Source organism: Tympanuchus pallidicinctus, unplaced genomic scaffold (genome assembly GCF_026119805.1).
Source record: "Tympanuchus pallidicinctus isolate F22 unplaced genomic scaffold, pur_lepc_1.0 scaffold9, whole genome shotgun sequence".
Classification (NCBI taxonomy): domain Eukaryota; kingdom Metazoa; phylum Chordata; class Aves; order Galliformes; family Phasianidae; genus Tympanuchus; species Tympanuchus pallidicinctus.
In genome coordinates, this window is record NW_026294813.1 from 20,126,543 (window position 1) to 20,149,561 (window position 23,019).

At 35.4% G+C, this 23,019-nt stretch overlaps 1 protein-coding gene and 1 pseudogene across 1 annotated transcript in view; one reads left to right on the forward strand and one right to left on the reverse strand.

Annotated features, from left to right (window-relative positions):
• The window catches only part of LOC128074636 (uncharacterized), a 964,422-nt gene that overhangs the window by 654,460 nt on the left and 286,943 nt on the right, over window positions 1-23,019 (reverse strand). The gene's annotated exons all lie outside the window — the stretch shown is intronic.
• The window catches only part of LOC128074630 (uncharacterized), a 620,087-nt pseudogene that overhangs the window by 232,199 nt on the left and 364,869 nt on the right, over window positions 1-23,019 (forward strand).

Here is a 23,019-nt window from a genome sequence, read left to right on the forward strand (position 1 = left end):
CCTTCCTTCCTTCCTTCCTTCCTTCCTTCCTTCCTTCCTTCCTTCCTTCCTTCCTTCCTTCCTTCCTTCCTTCCTTCCTTCCTTCCTTCCTTCCTTCCTTCCTTCCTTCCTTCCTTCCTTCCTTCCTTCCTTCCTTCCTTCCTTCCTTCCTTCCTTCCTTCCTTCCTTCCTTCCTTCCTTCCTTCCTTCCTTCCTTCCTTCCTTCCTTCCTTCCTTCCTTCCTTCCTTCCTTCCCATTTTTGTGGGACTGGGATGTGGGGGGGAGGGCAGAGGCCTGTTGCCCCTGTCACGGACATAGATTGATCTAGTGAACTCCGTGACAGAGTGACATTGGCTATCCTCCAGTCTTCAGGGACCTCCCCCATTATCCAAGACCTCTCAAAGATGATAGAGAGAGGTTCGGCAATGACCTCCACCAGCACCCTCAGCACACATGGATGCATCCTATCAGATCCCATGGATTTGTGGACCTTAGTACTGCCTAGGCGCTCACGGACCACCTCTTCCCTGACTAAAGGGAAATCTCCCAGTGCCCAGGCCCTCTCACTAACCTCCAGGATATGGGAAACTTGAGGGAGAGCCTTTTCACTGAAGACAGAAGTAAAGAAGGCAGTCAGTATCTCTGCCTTCTCAGCATCCCCTGTTACCAGAATCCCTCCCTCACTTAGTATGGGGCCCATATTCTCTCTAGTTTTCCTTTTGCTGTTAACATACTTAAATAAGCCTTTTTATTATCCTTTATCACTTTAGCCAGATTCAATTCCAGGTGGGTTTTAGCCTTCCTCGTTGCGTCCCTGCATCACTCATCAGCTAAGCAGTTAGATAAGAGCCTAGTAATCATCAAGAAGGAAGGTTTTGAAATAATTTTTGCATCCACTTCAGAAATGATACTGAATGCTCAAAAATTTTTGGTGATGTTGATCTATTGGTATTATATTTTGGTAGAAGAGGGAGATATAAAAGGGATAAACAGCTAATAGTGAAGAAGTCTGTTAAAGAGTAGGGATAAGTGGAGGAAGGAGTATAGAAAGCAGAGTAAGCAGCCTGAAAGACTAAAAGAAGTACTAAAAAGAAAAGAATATGTTTATAGTTTGCATAACTGTGTTATTCATGAAGAAAATTTTCCAAGAATCTTGAGACAGTAGATTAACAGTATCTTTTCAACATATTCAAATATATAAACTGTTTTTCTTTAGGAAAGGAATATATATGTGATGAGTCTGAAAATTGCTGCTACATACTTCCTTTTTCATGAAAGCCACTTAATGTCATCCATCATTCAAGACACATCTCTATCCTCTTGATTACTAACGCTGACTGCAATTTTCTTTGGTAGGTGTTTGTGTGCAAAGTTCAGAGGCTCAGATGCCAGTACAGTCTTCAAAGTCTGCTTATAAGTATTCATATTTCTGTTGCGTGCTTGGGGATCTTTCCTTCCCTTGAGCTTTCCCTCCACCACTATCCTAGAGCAGACTATAGACTACTGAATGCATAGTTGCACTGCATATACAAAAAGCATCTATCAACTGGCTACTAATTTACATTATGTAAATTCAGCCTGTGGTCTGCAGAAAATGAAGTGTTTCTTTGCTACTAAGAAGTTGACCTTCAAAGACTGCTCCATGTTCTGCACATACTGATCTGATTATACGCACACCTCCCTCCTCAGAATGTGTAGTTACCCACATGTGGCTGCTTCCTGACTAAAATGCTTCTAAATTGTTTTTATTCTTTCTTTCTTTCTTTCTTTCTTTCTTTCTTTCTTTCTTTCTTTCTTTCTTTCTTTCTTTCTTTCTTTCTTTCTTTCTTTCTTTCTTTCTTTCTTTCTTTCTTTCTTTCTTTCTTTCTTTCTTTCTTTCTTTCTTTCTTTCTCTCTTTCTTTCTCTCTTTCTTTCTCTCTTTCTTTCTTCCTCTCTCTTACTCTGTTTTTAGTTTTTTCATTTCATCTCTTCCAACATTCCATTCATTATTGTTGTCTTGTTCTATCAGTGAAAACTTCATCTCTCATGAAGAAACATCTCTACAATGCTGCTGAAAATAATGTTAGACCCCAGTACACTGTAGGATTCCAAAGTATGTCATAAAGACATTTTTAATGTTTGAGTGTAAGATTGAGTAATCAGTAAAGAACATACACATTCATTGATCTCTAATATCTGTGTTTAGGCCTATTTTCATTGTGAAATACAAAAATAAATTTACTCTTATTCTTGAAAAGTGTAATTTTTCATTTTTCCTCTTCAGGATTCTTTCAGTTCTTGAAGCTAATGATATTTCACCCCTCTAACTTCATTAGTTTAGCCAAAAAAATGTCCTCACTAAAAATCAACCAAGATCTTCCTTGTCTCCCTGAATGATGCCCTGAATGAAGCAACACCAAAATACAAATATTAGTTTTTTAAACCTCAAGTATGTTAATGTTTTCATTCATGTGAGTTCCGTGCAAGCTTATTAATTTACACATGGAATTTAAAAAATGAAAAGATAAGAGGATGTGGACCTTTCCTTCTTAAAAAATAAGAGGACAGAAACATTTTGTGTGTGTTTCAGAATTCATTATGAGTTATTTTCCAGAAATAGAGTACTAAAGAAAAGAATAGAATATGACTCTGTGATAAACAAAAGCATCAGACAGTAAGTAGGGAAATGGGAAATGGAATTAGAGGTGCAAATTAATTATTGCTGTTCAACTGCATTTTAACTGCTAACCATTATATTTCTGCATATTCTGTCAAAGAAATCAGCATTTGGCTTGCAGAACCATTGATGTTTTCAAGGACTTTGCATTCATTAGAATATAGTAATTTTATTATTATTATTGTTTTTAAAACATCTTTTATCCCATTGAACACACTATGGAGAATACGATTGTATTGAAAGCCTGCCAAGGAAAATAAAACACAAGGAGATATTAAATATTTTATTAATAACTTCTATTATTTACTTCAAAATTGTTTTTTTTTTTCTGTTTCTAAAACATTTCATGCATTTTTGCATGTGAAGATTGTGAGGAAATTTTAAAATCTGAAACATAGTTTTGTTATATATAATCATCTGAAACATAAATAGCAACTATTTTCCCAGCTCAGACTGGAATTTAAAATACAGGAAAGTTCTATTAGGAGAAATTGAGACAATGCCACTTTGAATAAAGCATAGATCTATAGTCACACTATGGTTAGTGATCATATTTAGACATTATTAGATACTTTATATGAGGATTATCAAGGAAATACATAGCATAAGCTTAATCTCTAAAATCATCAAAAAGGCCTAATTTAAAGAATGAGTCACAGCATCTCCAGAGGGTCATGCCTTTATCCTATTTGTCTCCACTGACAAAAAAAGAAAGAAAAAGTAAAAGTAAAAGTAAAAGTAAAAGTAAAAGTAAAAGTAAAAGTAAAAGTAAAAGTAAAAGTAAAAGTAAAAGTAAAAGAAGGAAAAAGGAAAAAAGGAAAAAAGGAAAAAAGGAAAAAAGGAAAAAAGGAAAAAAGGAAAAAAGGAAAAAGGAAGGGAAGGGAAGGGAAGGGAAGGCAAGGAAAGGCAAGGCAAGGCAAGGCAAGGCAAGGCAAGGCAAGGCAAGGCAAGGCAAGGCAAGGCAAGGCAAGGCAAGGAAAAAGAGCCTACAACTCAGATTTAGATATCTAACCTTGAAATATCTTGAGTGAGATAAGACAAATCCTGTACATAGGATTCATCTGCTGTGAATGGTGATAGATCTACTGTCCCAAAGGAAGCAATCAAGAAAGAAGACATGCTGAGCAAAGGGTTGCCTTGCAAGAGCTAGCAAGGAAAATGGATGGATGAGATATGAGGTCCACAGACTTTTCCAATACTATGTTTGATCAGTTTTTAATCAAGTGTGAGGATTTTATTGGGCTTTCACATACTTTAGTGAAGGCCGCAGTGCTTCCTGCTCCAGAGGATAATTAAGCTATGGAGAATCATTTCACGATTAGTAGAAATCTTGGCAAGAGTGAATCTGTTCAGCTCAGACCCACAGATCTGTCTGATTTTAGAGTAGATTAAAAAAAAAAAAAAAAAAAAAAAAAAAAAAAAAAAAAAAAAAAAAAAAAAAAAAACAGGAAATGCCAATCTTGCTCACTTAGAGTCAGTGCAGAGATCTTCCTCATTGGAAGAATGGTTCTGTTTGTGGCCAACTTCGTGTTAACATTAGAGAAGAAAGGACATTATGCAGCTGATGAGATCTCTGTTCTGCTCTTTTGGTTGCTCTTAGCGACGTTGTGGTTTGGGATTTGCCTTGGTTTGTGCCAGCATCTCTGTGCTGTGTGATTTTCATGACATTTAGATTCTTTGTTCTGGATAGGCAGAAAGTGTCACACTGCAAGACTGACCGAAGCATTACGAAAGATATGGAATCTTCTGAGTAAGAAGAGCACATATCTCTTTCATGATGTGACTAAAATAATATTCACTACACTCTTCCTCAACTTCCTCATCAATGGGACTGTGACAGAGATATTCTATTTAGGGGTGCCAGTGATTATTAGTTTTATTTTTTTTATGGGGTAACTAACCATTCAACGTGTATGACTGCATCTATGAATATAAAAATATTTAGAAAAGCCTAACATTTTATTCTCCTTCAGCGGTATTTAGTCCTGCAGGTAAAGAGGAGTTATAGCATTCAGAGAATTCTTGCTAGTTATTCTTGCTAGAAAGTAACATTATCAACAATAACAACAAGTTGTTAGCATAGGCACAGAAAAGCTATACTCTTCCTTTTCCTGAATCTTTCTACAAAGCAAATAGCCTCTGGCTCCTCTTCTAGGTTGTCCTTCCTAAAGTGTTTTAATTTCCTGTTCAAACAAATAAATAAATAAAAATAATACTTAAAATAAAGGATCTTGGATGTATTTTTACATGCAAGTTTAAGTAATGTTCTATTTGCTGTCCCTTTTAGACATCAGTCACCATCTATGCAAACACTTTTCTCTGATAAACTCTCTCAGAGCCCAAACTTCCTTTTGATTCAGTTCATGACCTTATCTCCTAAGCACTTTACCCTTTAAACAGCTTTGCAGTTTTGCATGCAGTAGCATGTCTTCTAAAATGTCCTGTTAAAAAATAAAATAAAAATAATTAGAAAAACAAAACAAACGAACAAACAAAAACAACCAACAAGCACGTGCACAGAGATTGTCTAGTAAACTGGTATTGCCTTTTGATGCAAACTATTCATCCAATGTAACCTTCACTGGACTGCTACTGTAAAGGAGTTGCTTTGCTTGGTGTACTGCAGCTCTCGTATTCCTTCCTATTATTTTCTTTTTTCTTCATAGGATTTTACTAGCTGATATAATGGCATTCTAGACAGAGCTACTCTTCAATGATGGCAGTATGAGAAAGAGACATTGCAGGAAAAGTAATGGAATTCTTGTCTTCCTCTAAATGTTACAAAGCATGTATACTTCCTTTACATCTGCTTTTCTGCAAATGTTTGCATTTTTAAGCTTATTTCAATGTTGTCTCCAGATAACAATTTATATATTTATTTATTTGGTTTTCTTGAGAGGAAGGTAATGATTTATCTTTCTTGTCTGACTATATGATCAAATGACAGTGGATAACATAAACACCCTTAGTGTTTAGAATGAATTCCTGGTAATCTAGGGAAAGGAAGACCTATGTCAGAGTAGAGGTTTTAGCTGCTTTATGGAAAGAAAGAATAATGTTGTGATTCTACTTTTTTTTTTTTTTTTTTTTTTTTTTTTTAATTTTATTCTAATATCTCATTCTGGTTGCTTATTAGCATCAATAATCTCTGTATTTTGTAAGACTTACATCCTCATTGCTTATAGGAAAATACAAGCAGCATCTTTGTCCTATCTTCATACGGTAGACTTACAACAGAGACAATAAAGCTAGTAAATAAATGAATATGAATATCATATTCATGAATATGAATATCATATAATATGATAATCATATTATTCCTTACATACTTACCTTCTCCTAACTGACTCTGAAGCACAACAAACATCATTGTGGAAAAGATATAGAAATTGTACTTAATGAAGAAAATATGTGAAATTCAGTGTGTAAAATAAGGAATTTTAATGCATTGTCTTCCAAAGCAAAATGTAACAATCTGTGAGAGCATCATCATGTATCACATCCATGAGAAACCTGAGATAAATTATTTTAGTAGCATAAGACATTTTCAGCAATACTAATGTTGTAAATTATGCAAACTAGAAAAATGATTCCCTAGAAATAGTTACCTCTCTTGGAGGAGAGTTGAGAAGAACTAGAAAGGTAAAAATTGGTATGAATTAAATCCATAAAAAATAATATTGATAAAAGAGTTAACACTTGAACAAATATGATCACTTTGAGAGCATAACCATCATAACAAATTCAGTACTCTGCCAGATTTGTATGGCTCTTGTAAATAAAATGCAAAGTCATCATAAATTATAATCCTTATTGTGTGAAAGGTAAGCATGAATCTACTTTCAGTTAATCCAGTGCACTCTGATGAGCTACAAAGGTAGAGATTTATATTAAACTTGTAAAAAAAGAAAAGGCACTCTTGCACTCAGGCTAGATAGATGTTTGTCAGATACATCTCTTCAAATCCTCATACAAACTAGTTATGTTGTTTGGAAGCAGAGTTCATGGTGTGCAATAATAATTTGAGACTGTTCTGTATTTTCCTCAAACATGTTCATATTTGCTCCTGAGTTGGAACAAAGAATTATCTATTGACCTTTATTTAAGGTGTCAAAGTTACAATAAGATTCAGAGATGACTAGCAGGCAGATCGACACAGAGCTGTGGGAAAGATTTTTCTCTTAAGGAATCCAAGTGCTGGCAATAAAATACCAGCTGGCCAATATGTAATGTCTCAAGAGCAGCAATGGTACAGAAAGGAAGAAATAAAATGAGGAGACTATCAGCTAGAAGAAAAAGCATAAGTAAATCACAAAACTTGATTTTCAAAATGAAGCAGAAATACACAATCCTTTACACTGTGTCAACATACACATGTATTTGCAAGGGCAGCTTTAAAAGTAATGCCTCCTGTGTTTTTATGTTGACCCATGACATCAGAGGCAAATTTTGCTTTTATGGCAGAAAAGTTTAATCTTACAAAAAATATTCTGTTACATTTTATTGCTATGTGATAAATGACAGCAGAGTTGCAGTCTGACAAAATGACATCTGACATGGAAATGCATGTAGAGCAAAGGTGTGTCATTAAAATCCTCCATGAATAAATAATTACACATGTTGACAACTCACTGATGCTTGATGAACATTTCTGGGCACCAAACAATGGATGTGAGGAAAGAGAGGTGATTAGGTGATTGGTGGTGTGTTTCAGCAATGGCAACAGTGACAGGGAGTCTCCTCCACTGGTGCATATTTTTATGAACATGGCATGTGGACTCTTGTTATTGTTAGCAAAAATACATAGCAAATGTTGGTGACTATGTTCAAAAAATAGTGTTTGTAGCTGAAAATTTGGTTTATAAAGTAGTTATTACTGTGCTCTTTTTATCTGTATGTAGTTTCCATGGAAATAATTAGGAGACAACTTTTGGACTGACCTACCTATTTCAGTTTGAAGTAAGGATTTTCAACAGTGTGGTGGTGGTGGTGATTATGCTGTCTGGTTATGTTTTGTTTTGCATTTCTAGAAGCTTGTGTTTTCTCTCTCTCTCCCATCCCCTCCCCCCCCCCCCTTTTTTTTTTTTTTTTTTTTTTTTTTTTTTAATCTCAAGTATTTATGTTCTATGCGACTTTTAGCACAGCATGAGCAACCATGTAATCTAGTCCCGTGACTTCAATTAACTTTTTCTATCTTTTCCACCTTTGGGACTACTTACATTGAGCTAATACATTTGGTTCCTTTTAGCATCAGGAATTAGGAAATATCTTAAGAGAAATTACTCCCTGAAGGTGCTTTTCTCTCTCATTTGCTGCTGAAGGAGATGAGACTTGCTTGCAAATAAGCGATTTGATTTTGGTCTGTGGTATTAGGACTACTGAATCACAACATCTGACTCTGATGTTGGCCTAATCCAGGTTAGTAAGGTGCTTTTTTTGAAATGCTACTTGTTATTTGGGTAGCAGGTGATAAAGAATTCATTGATCTGAAACAGTAAACTACACAGGAGGGTACAAAAAGAACAAGAGATTGGCAAAAGATCTGAAATCAGAAGCCAAACAGGCAGACAAAAGGCATTATTGATGACTAACTGGCAGCAGATTTAAAGACAGCAGGCATGAAACCTACAGAGAAAAATATATTATTTGTGTTCAAAACCCATATAGTAGTTTAAGAGAAAATTTGAACTGGATTAAAATGAGACCAACAAGAAGTACTTTTTCAACTTCTTGGAAACATTTTCCTATTTCATTCACAAGAGCTAAATAAATAATGCAACTAACACATCTTCAAATCTTGCCTGAACGAGTAACAACAACAGCCAGCAAAAGAAACTGAGTTCTTTAACATGAAAGCTGAATTCCTTTTTAACCTGTACTAAGATTTCAGAATCAATTCTTAGCTGGAGAGCAAGGCTGAAGCTTGAGAAGAGGACATGAGACTTTTTCAAATTTATCATCAAATGGATAGTTCTGGAAGTTTCTAACAATATTGAAAATGGATTGTTATGATTTAACCCAGCAGGTGGCTCAGCACCACGCTGTTTTCTCACTCTCTGTCTTCACAGTGAGATGAAGGACAGAATAAATTAAAAAACAAATCAAAACAAAACAAAACAAAACAAAACAAAACAAAAAACAAACAAAAAACACCTCATGGTTGAGATTAAACTGTTTACTCCAATAGGGAAAAAGGGAAGAATCATAGTTATGGCAATTACGTAATTTTATATGTGAATGTATGTAACAAGTGATGTGTACACTATTACCCCAGCCAATGCCCAGCCAATCTCTTGAGCAGCTGAAGAGAACAAGATGAACGCCCACTCCCTTCAAAACTCCTTCTGCTTGATGTCTTATGGTGTGGAAAATCCTTTTGGCCAGTTTAAGTCAGCTGTCCTAATACTGTTCCCTCCCAGTTCCTTGGGCTCTTTGCTGAGAAAGGCCTTGGCTCTCTACAACATTGCTTATCAGAAACTATATACATTAGTGTGTTATCATAGAATAGCATTGCTCAGATTGGAAAAGACATCAAGTCCAACATCAAGACTTCATCAAGTCCAAGCACAATCAACATTGTTTTTCCTCCTAGAATCAAAGCATAGCATCATACCAGACACTCTGAAGAAAGTTCCACCTCAGTTGGAAATAAGACAGAATGCAAAAATCCACAGGGTTTGCAATGCTGTCTGCTACCAGACATATTTATGGATTTAACAAATCTATGGATAAAACTAGGACAAGGCAGATGTTATCTCACCAATAGTAGTGTCGGGTTTTATACCACAAAACAATACATATAGCATTCAATTATTTTTTCTTTATATAGAAAAGCCATTTTCATGACTTTTCAATCATGCAAAAAGCATGATTTTTCAGATGAAATTTCCTCTTTTTTTTTTTTTCTTTTTTTTTTTTCTCTCTTTCGTAGTCTACAATTTGGATGTATTTTAAAGCACTATTTTCAAAAGCTCTTGATGCATCCATAAAGATATATCTGCAGATACTGATCTCTGCTTGATCCCATCTGGGCTATTCTAAAAGGCATGATACTGGCATTTGAGGATTTACTCTAAATATCCTTGGCTAGCTATATTACAAGTCTAATCTGTAATGTCAAACGGTCACAGGCTAGATATCCAAACTGTGTCTTTGTTCCTTCGACTTGCCTATGAGAGCATGAATCCTCTGTCTATCCATTTATAAATTTGTCATATGTTGAGTTAAATTCAACTACACTCCTATCACCATTTCCACACAATTTCATGAGCAATGAGATCTAGTTTCCAATGTACCTCTGTCTCAAGCAACCTGATAGTTATTGCAAGTAGAATTACCTGTCAAAAAAGTTAAATGTCTAGAATAAGATTTATCCCATATAAGCTTTATGTACATAGAAGTCTGGTGTGTAGTCTAATTTCTAATTGGCAAACTGATAGAAGTACCTCCTAAAGTGATTTATCCCATCTTACATACCTGTCTATGGATGGATTTGAGTCACCCTCGGAAGTGTCAATTCCTTTCAATTTCTTTTAACAACATTGCTGTGGTTGAATATTACCATGACAGCACTTACATGGAGGAAAAGTTTTCTACAGGAAAATTACCTGCCAGCTGGCAATTTGCACTAAGATATAACAGATTGTCAGTGGAGCATTTTAGAGCAATGCAATGCACTGGACTCCAACTGTAGAGAACTCTAGAGTAGAATATTCTATAAGGTCGTGGGTGTTTTTGGTTTGTTTTTTTTCCCCTTTTGTTTTTCCTTTTCCTTTTCCTTTTTCTTCTTCCTCTTCCTCTTCTTTCTCCTTCTCCTCTTACTTTTTTTTTTTGTCCTTTTCCTTTTGTGACCAAAATAGTCCATCTTGATTTCTGGACTGAGGAAGACTTAAAAGATGAAGACTATTGAAAAACTGCAATTTTTTTTGTACTATCAACAAAACTAGCAATACTACTCTTGGAAGAACAGCTTTCAGAAGTCTACTTTTCATGATTTTTTTTTATGTGTTTTTGAGTACATTTCTCTATTTTAAAATACATTTAAGAATATCCAGATTATATTTACCTTCTTTCTGTGAAGATTCTAGGTTACTTTCATGAAATGTCTAAATGTCGGCATGTGAAAATGAAGGTTAATTTTTATATCATAATGATCAAAGCCTATGGCCTTTAATGTTGAGAAAGATAAAAGAGGCAAAATTACTGTTGCAGGTATAAATGTTAGCTATCTAACTTGAAAGCTTGTTTTTGGAAATATTAAATGGATAATGCAGACTCCATCATTTCAGAAATAATAAAAAGCCCAAAAATTCCTTGAACATCTCCAGGGTCGGTGACTCTACCACCTCCTTGGGCAGCCCATTCCAGTGCCTGACCACTCTTTCAGAAAAGTAGTATTTCCTAATGATCACTGAATGAAAAAGAGAATTTAAAATTGCAAGACAATACCAAAAACCCAGAAGATAGTTTAGAGATAAGTAATATTTGATATTTCCAAGAAGAGAGTTCAACAACAGTGAGATGCTTTGAGATATCAGCCAATAGAAAACTAAATAACTCACAGCATTGGTGCTGTGTGTGGTGCAGTGTGTAGAAATACACCAACCATCAGTATGGAGATCTGCTGACCCTCTGATAGATGATCCTCTGTGTGATGAGCGAAAATGCAATCTCAACAGTAGTGTGAGAAATGAGAAAGAGTATTTTAATTTTTCCATTTAGATATGAAGATGGGATAACTACCGCTGACAGCAATGTACAGTCTGTAGTTGTGAGTTTTGAAAGACCTATAATTATTCTGTAGACACCTGCTTGGAGAGAGAAAAAATACATCTGTAAATAGTCCCAGGAATGGGGGTGACTTTACTGAAAATGTAGTTTCTATCATTATAATCAAATCTCTCCCTTTATAGATAGATTTAATTACAGATTGGAGTTTTCACACCTGATACTCAGGGATGCACAAAGCAACTAAATATCTGACAAAAATTTCATGCTAAAAACAAGAAACAAACAAACATTAGGCAAACGACAGTGATAAGGATAGTGTTAACATTGCACATCCCACTACTCAATGGAGAGAGATATATAAATATGTTGCAGTTTATAGAAATCAAAGACTATATATTTTCCATTGTTTTATAACATATAAATCATACAGTATTTGTCACAGATCTCTTGTACTATAACTAAAGCACAAACAAGTAGAAAATAACTTCCAAGAAGTTATTTTCCTGTAATTGTCTGGTCTTAGTCCAATACTCAATCAGATAAAACCCACCAAATTCTCCATTGATCAAAGTTTCTCTAGGAGCTGCTATATTTAACATTGAACTTCCATTGATTTAGTGTTATTTAAACTAGTTTTTATTTAAAACAGGTAATTGAGCACAGAATTAAGCTTAGTGGGTCTCCTGATGAATTACATTGAATTGAGTAACTCTATTAACCAAAGTCAGTTATATTATCATTACTAATAAGCCAAGAAGAAGAGTCAGAGTAACTACTATTGAAACCTTTCAAACACACCTGGAAAAATGTACCACTTTTTAAAACATTGAAATCCTTTTTGGAAGGCTTTTCTTTTTGTCATCAAAAAGCCATGACAAATAATGAAAAAAATAATAATAAAGAAGGAATTGCTTACCCCTTTCTGAGGATCAGAAATCAGGTGATCACCAAGGAGAGATTCTTCCCTTGTGGCTGCCAACCCTTAAATGAGGTTGGAGTGAGGTGGACCCAGAGAATCTAACTATTCCCATTGAAGTACTATCTACACAGAAAAAACGTGGAGTTAGACATCTCTTCTGTTTCACCTCCTCCATAAATATACAGGATCAAATAATAGAAACCAATTCATGTGATGTACTGTAAGTCAGGTGCTATTAGAGTCAAAGTGTTATCTGCCTTAGCAAATAGTTGTAATAATCTATAGCCTAATATACTGTAAACCACTGCAATAGGTAAGAAGAAAGAAAGGAATGACTCTTACAAATAGTCTCTACTGTTTATTTGAGTTTTCAGGGAGTAGCCTGGAAATGCTCTCTTAATCCATCACAAAATAAGGATATATTTACATTTCAACTTGTGCAAATTCAGCAAAACAAACAAATTCTTAAAAAAGGGGGGGGGGGGTCAGAAAAAGAGTAACAGAAATCTGGAGAAATAGTTTTCTCTCAAAACTATTTAGCTAATAACTGATCCTCTATGATACTTATAATTCATAAAGGAAAAGAATGACAAAGTTGTTCTTCTTTTCCACTCAATTTTCTAGTCAAATTTGAGGGAAAAGCAACAATTCATTTAGCCTCTGTTTCTAAACCACATATCAAGAGAGGCTGATATAGGTAATGAATACTGGAAGCAGGGCTAATTCATTAGTCATGCAGAAGATCCTCCTTACATTTAATTGGTATCACAAGTATTTAACTTACATATCCAAAATACTGATGAGGAAATAAAACTGAAAGAATGGCACAGCTGACAGAAGAGTAATTAACACAGCAAGATCTGCATAAATGTCTGGAGAAGAGAAGGCTGTGGAGTGACCTAATTGAATCCTTATAGTACCTAAAGGGAGCTCCTTAGAAGGGTAGATTATTCCAGGACAAGGGGAAATGATTTTAAGTTGAAGGACGGAAGATTTAGGTTGGATATCAGGGGGGAGTTCTTTACCAAGTGAGGGGTAAGGTGCTGGAAGAGACTGCCCAGAAAGGCTGTGGATGCCCCGTCCATCCCTGGAAGTGTTCAAGGCCAGGCTGATGTGATTCTGGGCAGTCTGCTCTAGAATTATATATGGAGCTTGTTGGCCCTGCCTGTGGTGGGGGCACTGGGGCTTGATGATCCTTGAGGTCCATTCCAACTCAAGCCATTCTGTGATTCTATGAATTCTGTTTTTTACATCTGCAACTTGAACTGTTTCAATTTATGGATATACAGATGTCTAATTTTCTAAGCATTTATAATATATGTCATTGCACAGAAACCACAGTGGTATCAGATATATGGAATCTTCAAACACAGTGCAAGTTGATAACACCAAAATGTTTAGGAGACATGTTCGGAAAAAGAACAAATGCACAGGCTCAAATTCAAAGATTTCTTGTACATTTTATTTGTGTAGTCTTTACCAAGCTGTTTTATTTTTCTTGAAACTTCATTTCTTATATTTAATTTGTTACATTTAGTAAATTTTTAGATTTGTTTTAAGAATCTTCTATGTGCAAATTTTGAAGTATGTATTTTCCTGAAATTTCATTAGTAGTTTCTCTCATAAATAATTTTGAAATTGATTTTGTTGAGCAGTTCTAGCACTTTTTTTTTTATTGTTTCTGTTTTTTGTTTTTGTTTTTTTTGTTTTCCCATGAGTCCATTTTCATTATCCCTTATTGTATTTCTATACATTAAGTGGGAAGGAAGGAGGAAGGGATGGAGGGAAGGAAGGAAAGGCAGGGAGGGAGGGAGGAAGGGAGGGGGGAGAGAGGGAGGGAAGGATGGGGGAAGGAGTTAGGGAGGGAGGGAGAGACAGGGAGAGAGAGAGGGAGGGAAGGAGAGAGGAGGGAGAGAAGGAAAAAAGAAATTCAGTTGTAGATGTGGAGATATCTTCTTCATTGGTCGGTTTTGTTATTGACCTTACAAGTGTTTGCTGATAATGGCTTTAATCTCTTTTAATGTGTTGTTTCAGGAAACCACTTTTGGCCTAGACTTGGTGCATAGTGTAATTGAACTACTCAGCAACTGTGCCTGTGTTTAATTTTCTACAAACCTTTTTTTCTTTTTCTTTTTTTTCAAGGTGTATGCTTACTTTATAGAATACTTTCAATGTCATGTAATGATTTATACATCACCATTTCAGTGATTTTAAGTTGATAAATATTTCTTTTCAGTTACAAGTGAAAGTAGTTGCTTAAACTTTATTGTTGTTATGCAATAACAGAAACCGTGTCTCAAAGCTCAAGAGCCAAAATCTGCATGAAATGCTGGGATATGTGGTTTAAGCAGTGTTCTCTGGTGGGACTCAGCTGTGAGAGGAATCATTCAGTTCTGCAACCCACTCCCAGCCATATACTTCACAATTATATTTTTTTCCTGCAGTCAAACAACTACATAGAATTTCCATATGATCAAATATGATCAAACCATTCATATCACAAAACTCATTTAAAAATTATCAGCAGAATCTGCAGGAACAATACTGAAATGAAAGCCTTCAGTATCTTTCTACTTTTTTTCTTTCCTTTTTTTGGAAGCTCAGTCAGTTCATTTTGATTTATATTTGGCAATGGTTACTAAACCTTTGGGGAAAATTCACTTTATATGGGAAGCAATCATATAGCTTACCAGCATTTCATCTATCAGACAAGCTGAGATGTTGAGTTGGGCAGCAATTGGAAAATGCAGCGGAGCTGAGCCAACAGACTAAATGACCAACAAATACAGCGAGCAGGTGGGATGGTGAATCTCCTGCACAGGTCACGTGTGGTAACTAATCTTGTCAAAAGCTTCTTTGCAATTATTAAGGTGATTTCCTTATTTGACTAATAATTTCACTAATAATATTCATCCTGTACTTCCAGAGTGGGAAAGCAAACACAAACACCAAACTCAAATCTGTATGTAATCCCCTAAATAATCACAATTTGCATTTCAATCTTTTTAAGAGGCATCAATTCACTGGTCTGAGTGGATTAAGTTTCTTTGGTGGGATGTAGGTTTTGGGATGCTGTAAGCCTTCTCTTTCCTGCTACTTTCATGGCGCTATGCAAGCAAAAATATTACAAGAATCCAAACAGGCTGTTTGCATATGTTTAATACAGTCTGATTCACTTAAAATTTCTGACAGCAGTTTACTAGCTTTGCCATTGAGATGAAAATGCAAGGAAAATTCATTCTAGCTGATGTGTATGTTTTTAAAAGATACCATTCTACTTTTTTTTGTCCGCTGTATTTGTCCAAAGCAAACGATTTACAGAATTTTTTTTAGGCAGCATCAGGGAAATAAGAGTCAAATATTTATAACTAAGTTAGAATAATTGATTGATTGAGAGACAATTGGAAAGCTATCCCTGCTATTTTTACCCTATAACCTAAAATATCCTTACTGTGATAAGCATTTAAAATTCAGCAAAAATGCAGTCTTCTTAGTACACAAAAGAATATGCAGACGGTGGCCAGATCTAGATATTTTTGTAAGACATCACTGGATGGCTTTTCTCTTTCTTTTCTAAAAGACTTCAAATGTGGTTTTTCATACAAATTCTGTATATAAAAAAATAATGAATCAGTAAATTCTTGTTGCTGTTACTGACCTTTTCCATTTTCCTATTTCTAATTTTATAACTGGAGATGAAAGGATGAATTTTTAATTGTTTTATTCTTGTTTTCATTATCACCTGCTATGCAGTAATACTATGTCAGCTGTTTTAGAGAGAAGCTTGGTGCATGTATCCTTGCTTGAAAAACTTGTAAAGCTAGTAGCCAAAATGAACAGCTGATGTGAACACAAAAAATAACATCAGAGTTAAGGAGTCAGAGATTGGTAGTATCTTTCTATTTTTAAAGAGAAAAAAAACCCTACTCTTGTAGTTTCTAGATATTCAGAAAGGTGAAGAAGCAAGAACACTGAAATTATTCATAATCAATGGGTAGAATGAGACCTAGCCAAAATAGCCTGAGCCATATCAGGATAAAATTTAAAATTTACTGTCCAAGCTGAAGTCATACAGCAGACAAGGGTGATTCCAGCATACTGTTCACACTGCCATCATAGGTGATATACTTTCTACTCAGTAGTGTCTCTTGTGTCTCAGAAAAAGTCACAAAACAAAACAAAACATATAAAAAATAAAAAAAATCAAGGTTTAATTATACTTGGAATAGAATAATTACAGCTGATGTAAGTCATCATAGGTTATTAATTTGATACAGTAACTTCCGATTTACTTTGCATGACTAATGGGAGAATCAGACCAATTGCACATGAACTTTAAAAGACCAGTGGTTTCATTTTAACAAGTAAAAAAGAAAGATACCTAAGAAGCATCTCTGTTTCTTGCACCTGAATCATGGCAACTCCCACTGTCAATACAAGATGAGGGATGGAAAGATAACCCTGAAAAAAAACACAAACATGAGGATACTGAGGTGGATGGCAAGCTGGACATGAGACAACAATGTGCCCTTGCAGCCCAGAGTGCCAACTGTATCCTGGGCTGCATCAAAGAAAGCATGGCTAGCAGGATGATGGATGTGATCCTGCTCACCTATTATGCATTGTGAGGCCTCATCCAAAGTACTGTGTCCAGGTGTGAAGACCTCAATACAGGAGAGACATGTTGCAATGCATCAAGAGAAGGTCCACAAAATGACCTATGGAATGGAATATCTCTCCTATGAGGACAGGCTGAGAGAGTTGGGACAGATCAGCCTGGAGAAGAGAAGGCTCTTGTAAGACCTGAGGGCAGCATTTCAGCATCTAAAGAGGTGCTAGAAGAAGAAAGGGAACAGACTAGTAGGGTGAAATGGTTTCAAACTTAAAGAGGGTAAGTTTATGTCGTGTACAAAGAATAAATCTTTTACAATGAGTGTAGCAAGGCACTGGAACATGTTGCCCAGTAGGGTGGTGGAGGATATATGCATAGAAACATTCAAGGTCAGGTTGAATGGGGCACTGAGCAACCTGATTTAGCCGTAATTGTCCCTGTTTCTTTCAGGAAAGCTCTACTAGATGACCTGGCCTAGTATTAAATGGGGAAGTTGGTGGCCCTGCATGTGGCAGGGGGGTTGGAGATTCATGATACTTGAGATCCCTTCCAACCCTGGTCATTCTATGACTCTGTGATTCTGTGACCTTTAAGAGTCTCTTCCATCTCAAAACAATTATACGATTCTATGATTTTTGTCTTATTTGTGAGCATCTGAAGGGAGGGACAAGAAACTGCAAATGCTGTAAAGGACCAGCTTGATGGATTGCTAATGCAAAGCACCATTAATGTGAGATGTTCAGCTTTGCATCTACTGTGCTCATATGTTTCCACTAACTTAGTTTTATGCTTCATTATTAATCTGTAAAGTGTCTGCAGAACAACAGGAGATGAATATCCAGGCTGAAATAGGCGGGAGTAGTCATTGATCAAACTGCTCAGGACACTTGCCATCGATTTCCTGAAACTATGCATCCCTGCATGCCTGCAATAATGTGGAAAAGTGTTTTACAATGCATACAAAAATAAAATAAAATAAAATAAAATAAAATAAAATAAAATAAAATAAAATAAAATAAAATAAAATAAAATAAAATAAAATAAAATAAAATAAATCTTATCTGTTTGTATATTGCATAGAAAGTAGAAGATTATATTTCATGTGTATATTGTGGCTTCTTTTACTGATTTCATTTACATCAGTAAGGTTTGTGGACTAGAATGCAAAGAGCTTTTCATTATATATTAAAGGCACCTAAGCAGAATGTGACTATTGCTATCAGCACATAAAGAATTTAAATTATTTTCTGCATGCTTCTGAATTTTGTTTGAATATTGCAAATAGCTTTTGACTTTTAGTCCTACATCCAAGTTATTTATGAAAACATTAAAGAGAGCTGGCCATTAAATAGAGCCCTGAGGAATCCCAGTACTGACCAGCCAGCAGCCTAATGTAACTTTATAGCACTTTGGACCCTACCCATCAGACAATTGCTCATCCACTGCATTTCTATTCATTTATTTCTTTTGGCAATATCCCATTGGGTATTTGATATAATCTGGAATAGGAAAAATCAAATATATTTCATCATATTTTTATGGCTTGCATTGTTATACACTACACATTCACTTTCTGATAAATGAAGAGTGTTATTATCTGGCAGAACTGATGCCTTTACAAAGTTCATACCATCTGGTCCAGAACAACATGAATTAATCGTACTTTCTTATACAGATTTCATTTTTAGTCTTTTTTATCACTTCCCTTCTCCAAACCAAATCTGATTTAGGTAGAATATGAAAAGCTTTGTAAGATTTTCACAGTATGAGAAAGAAATCACATTTTTTACACAAGATCTAATTGCCATGAATCATATAAACAATAGAAAGGAAAATTGGATGCATCGATACCATGATGCTACTTCCATCTTCCACTTCTTCCTCTTTAGCTGCTCTATTAATTCACAATTTACTGGGATTAAAACATTTCAGCTTTGCCTTACAGCATTGATCTGAAGCACAGCTGAACCAGTTATTAAAACATAGAGTCTTCTGAGTCTAAGAAATAATCAAAATTCCAATTAATGCTGCTGCTGTGTTACACTATTGTCATAGTAACAGTGACATGAAAGTTTACATCAAAAGCCTTGTTAGGAAGTGCCAGTCTAAAAGCAATCAAATCCCTGGAAAGCATTCTTAAGTTCAAAAGAAACTAATGAAAGAGCCCTTTAGCATGTAATTTCATTGACAGTTATTCTTAGTTAATAGAGGCAACCAATCAAGGTCTTCTGTTACAAGGAAGCTCAGTGCTTAAAACAAATTTACTAGAGGAATGGTATTAAAATTAATGGGAAAAAAAATAGACACTGTGAAGAAACAAGAAAGCACAACTTAGTGCAAGTAAAAGGTAAATCCACAAAATAGTATTAGCATCAAGAAGTTTGCTTTGGAACAGAAGAGACAGAAAAAAAAACAAACAAACTGGTTACTTATATTATGGACTGAAAAAGACCCTAAATCCTAAGACAACTAAGACATCTAAGCCTCTACATATATAGAGAGAATGGGATACGTCTATCAAAGAGGTTTATTTAGTGTTCATAAAAATATCTCCTTACTAATATTGTCAGAGAACTGATCAACTTTGCACTTAATGTAATGATTTCTGTCTAGTTCTTCATAAAGTGAGTAAAGTCTTGTTATTTTCACAGCACAGGTAACCAAAGAATGTATGTATGTTTGTATGTATGTATGTATGTTTCCTTCCTTCCTTCCTTCCTTCCTTCCTTCCTCTCCTTCCTTCCTTCCTTCCTTCCTTCCTTCCTTCCTTCCTTCCTTCCTTCCTTCCTTCCTTCCTTCCTTTTCTTCCTTTCTTCCTTTCTTCCTTTCTTTCTTCCTTCCTTCCTTTCTTCCTTTCTTCCTTTCTTCCTTTCTTCCTTCCTTTCTTCCTTCCTTCCTTCCTTCCTTCCTTCCTTCCTTTCTTTCTTTCTTTCTTTCCTTTCTTTCTTTCTTTCTTTCTTTCTTCCTTTCTTCCTTTCTTCCTTTCTTTCTTTCTTTCTTTCTTTCTTTCTTTCTTTCTTTCTTTCTTTCTTTCTTTCTTTCTTTCTTTCTTTCTTTCTTCTTTCTTTCTTTCTTTCTTTCTTTCTTTCTTTCTTTCTTTCTTTCTTTCTTTCTTTCTTTCTTTCTTTCTTTCTTTCTTTCTTTCTTTCTTTCTTTCTTTCTTTCTCTCTCTCTCTTTCTCTCTTTCTCTCTCTTTCTCTCTTTCTCTCTTTCTCTCTTTCTTTCTCTCTTTCTTTCTCTCTCTCTCTCTCTCTCTCTTTCTTTCTTTCTTTCTTTCTTTCTTTCTTTCTTTCTTTCTTTCTTTCTTTCTTGTTTGTAAACTCACATACAGTGTCGAAAAATATCTATACATGAAATGTGTAATGTTGAGGGACATTACAGGGCAATTATGCTTTACTTTATTTTTAGAGCATAAGTATGTAGATCAATCTCTTGGAGGCTGTTTTAAACAATTAGATGAACAGGTGACTTGTATATGACATGGTGCCTGGAAGATCCTCTGATCTCTTTTTCTGGAACAGAGAAAGGAAAAATAACAAAATATAATAAAAAGGAAAGAGAACACATTCTGATATTGATCAGTTGTCATGGTTTTATGATTTTTGGTTATCAGTATTCCACATCATAACCACATGTAGTGCACTGGGGATTAAAGTGTTAATGCTCCATTTCCAGGCACCTGTTCGGAAGAGAAGAACTCCATATCCCAGGGGGCTTTGTGGTTGGAGAGGAGATATAACCCCTGGCAACGTCACCTGATGTCCTCAGATAATTGCTGCTGTTTTTAATTATTTTGGGGTTCCCTGTTTCCCTCTTCTGGATGCACAGATTTTGTGAAATCCCTCCACCCCACTAGTCATGGAACCAGACTGGACCAGCCTTTAACTCATTGACATCAGTATTTATGCAATTTCTGTCACAAAATTAAGAAATGTGCACTTAATGTACACTTTTATGTTTTATGTGGAGTCCTAGTAGGAAAGTAGACAGTTACTGATTGCAGTATGAAAGAGCTGAAATTAAAAAAATAAAACATAACAAAAAAAAAAAAAAAAAAAAAAAAAAAAAAAAAAAAAAAGAACCCAAAACAGTGATTCTTTCACAATATTTCAGGAAAAAGAGGAAAACAAACAAGCAAAAAAAGAAAATAACAACAACAAAAAAAAAACACTGAAATCGGAAAGTCATTCAAGTATCTCATAAATTCACATTGCATATTCAAACTGAGATACAAGTCTTGTTTTGAGCTGTAACACAAAAACTCAGTTCTGATTTTGAATAAAGTTTGGAATTGGTAGTCAAACTTTGCAAGTTTGGAGGGCTAAAATCACACAAATTTTAAATACTCTTAATGTGATTATTATAATAATCACTGTTCACATCCTCAGTACGTGCAGTGCAGTCGTGTCAAATCACAAGCTAACAACAACTCAAAAACAGAATAACAGATGTGAAATAGCATCTAAAAAAAAAACAAGAAAAAAAAAAAAAGAGTGAAAAGAGTCTAGGGAGAAAAGGAAGGGAGATATAAGAAAATCATGCACATTCAGGTAATGTTCTTTTGATCTTCTTTCAGTCTGTATTTCATGCTCATCTTTAATGCCTGCACAGAGGGGAGGAAGGATGGAAAATCAGGTAATTAGTTACACGTGTACTTTGATCAGTACTGCATTTGTCTTTTTCAAGTTGTTTGCCAACGTACTAACAGATGAGAAGGAGAGTTTGACTTATGGTAATTTTTCAGCCAAGTATGTTCTTCAGAATGTTTCCTTAATCTTTAAATTTAATAATCCTGTTCTTTAAGGTAATTCTGATTCTATGGTTTGGATAAAACTTTACTTTCACATTCCCGAAGCTGGCAGAATTTTGGATAGCAACTCTTTTTCTAATCCTTCAGTCTCGAGACAATGTACATAGGTATGAGTCCTGATCTTGGCTGGAGTAGAATAAATTTTCGTCATGAAAGATTGTGTGATCTTGTGTTTTGGATTCTTTAGTTGTTACATAGCAGTGCTTCCAAAGAACAAAGAATTTTCTGTAACTTGTGATGCTCTGTGGTATGGAGCTGGGAGTGCACAGGGAGATGGGAGGGGACTGAACAAGGACAGTAGACACACACTGGCGAAAGGCATATTCCATAACATATGGTGTCATGCTCAGCAGTAGAAGCTAGAGTAAAGAAGGTGGAGGGAGAGGAGTGGACATATGGAATTATGCTATTTGTCTTCCCAAGAAAAATGTAGTAAGCCCTGCTTTCTTTGAAGTGTATGAACAGCTGACTAGTTATGGGAAATAGAAAATCATTTTCTTGTTTTGTTTTTTTTGTTCATGAAGCTTATGCATATCTTTGCAGAACAATGTCTGCAGAGAGAACTAAAGAGTAACTTAAAAAGCTAAGATTACTTTTAGAAATCTCTGTTTTAGTGCTTAGTTGTTGACCTACCATGAAGGAAACCACTTTCCTCTCCTTTTTCTGTTGGTAAAAAACAGTGCTACACATGAACCAACATGGTTCCAGTCACAAAGGATGGGTCCCTAACACCACATTCAGCTTATCATAACCTTCCTTTATCATTCAACTCAAGCGAACAGAAAAATAAAGGATTTGAAACAATACTTCTGTGAAAAAGACAACCTATCTCAGATGTTTTGCTGGAGCAAGTCATTTCCGGCCTTGTGTTGACACTGAAATAGGAATAAGATCAAAAAAGAGGCATGGTTGTACCCATTCAGTTCCCAGCTGGAACAGAGGGGAAAGATACATCAACAAACCCCACAGCCATACACAGCTGTTTTTGCTGTTCTTTGGTGTTGTGCACAAGGAGTTGATTGGTTTGCAAGATCGGACATGGGTCATTTCCCTTAGTGTTCTGGCTGGGAGTAGTGTTTGAAAGTGTGGTTGTGTGTTAACTATGACAATTCTCTATAGGAAGTTTTACTAGAACTTTAAAAATGTGCCCTGTAATAGTCTCTGACAGCAGTCAGCCTGGGTCTGACTTTATGATCCCTTTCCTTTCCATCACAGAGTCCCAGGACTCTGTCCATAAAGCTCCCCACATCCACAATAACTAATGAGGTTTGAAGCAAAAGAGAGCACCATAGGTCACTCACTACTAGCAGT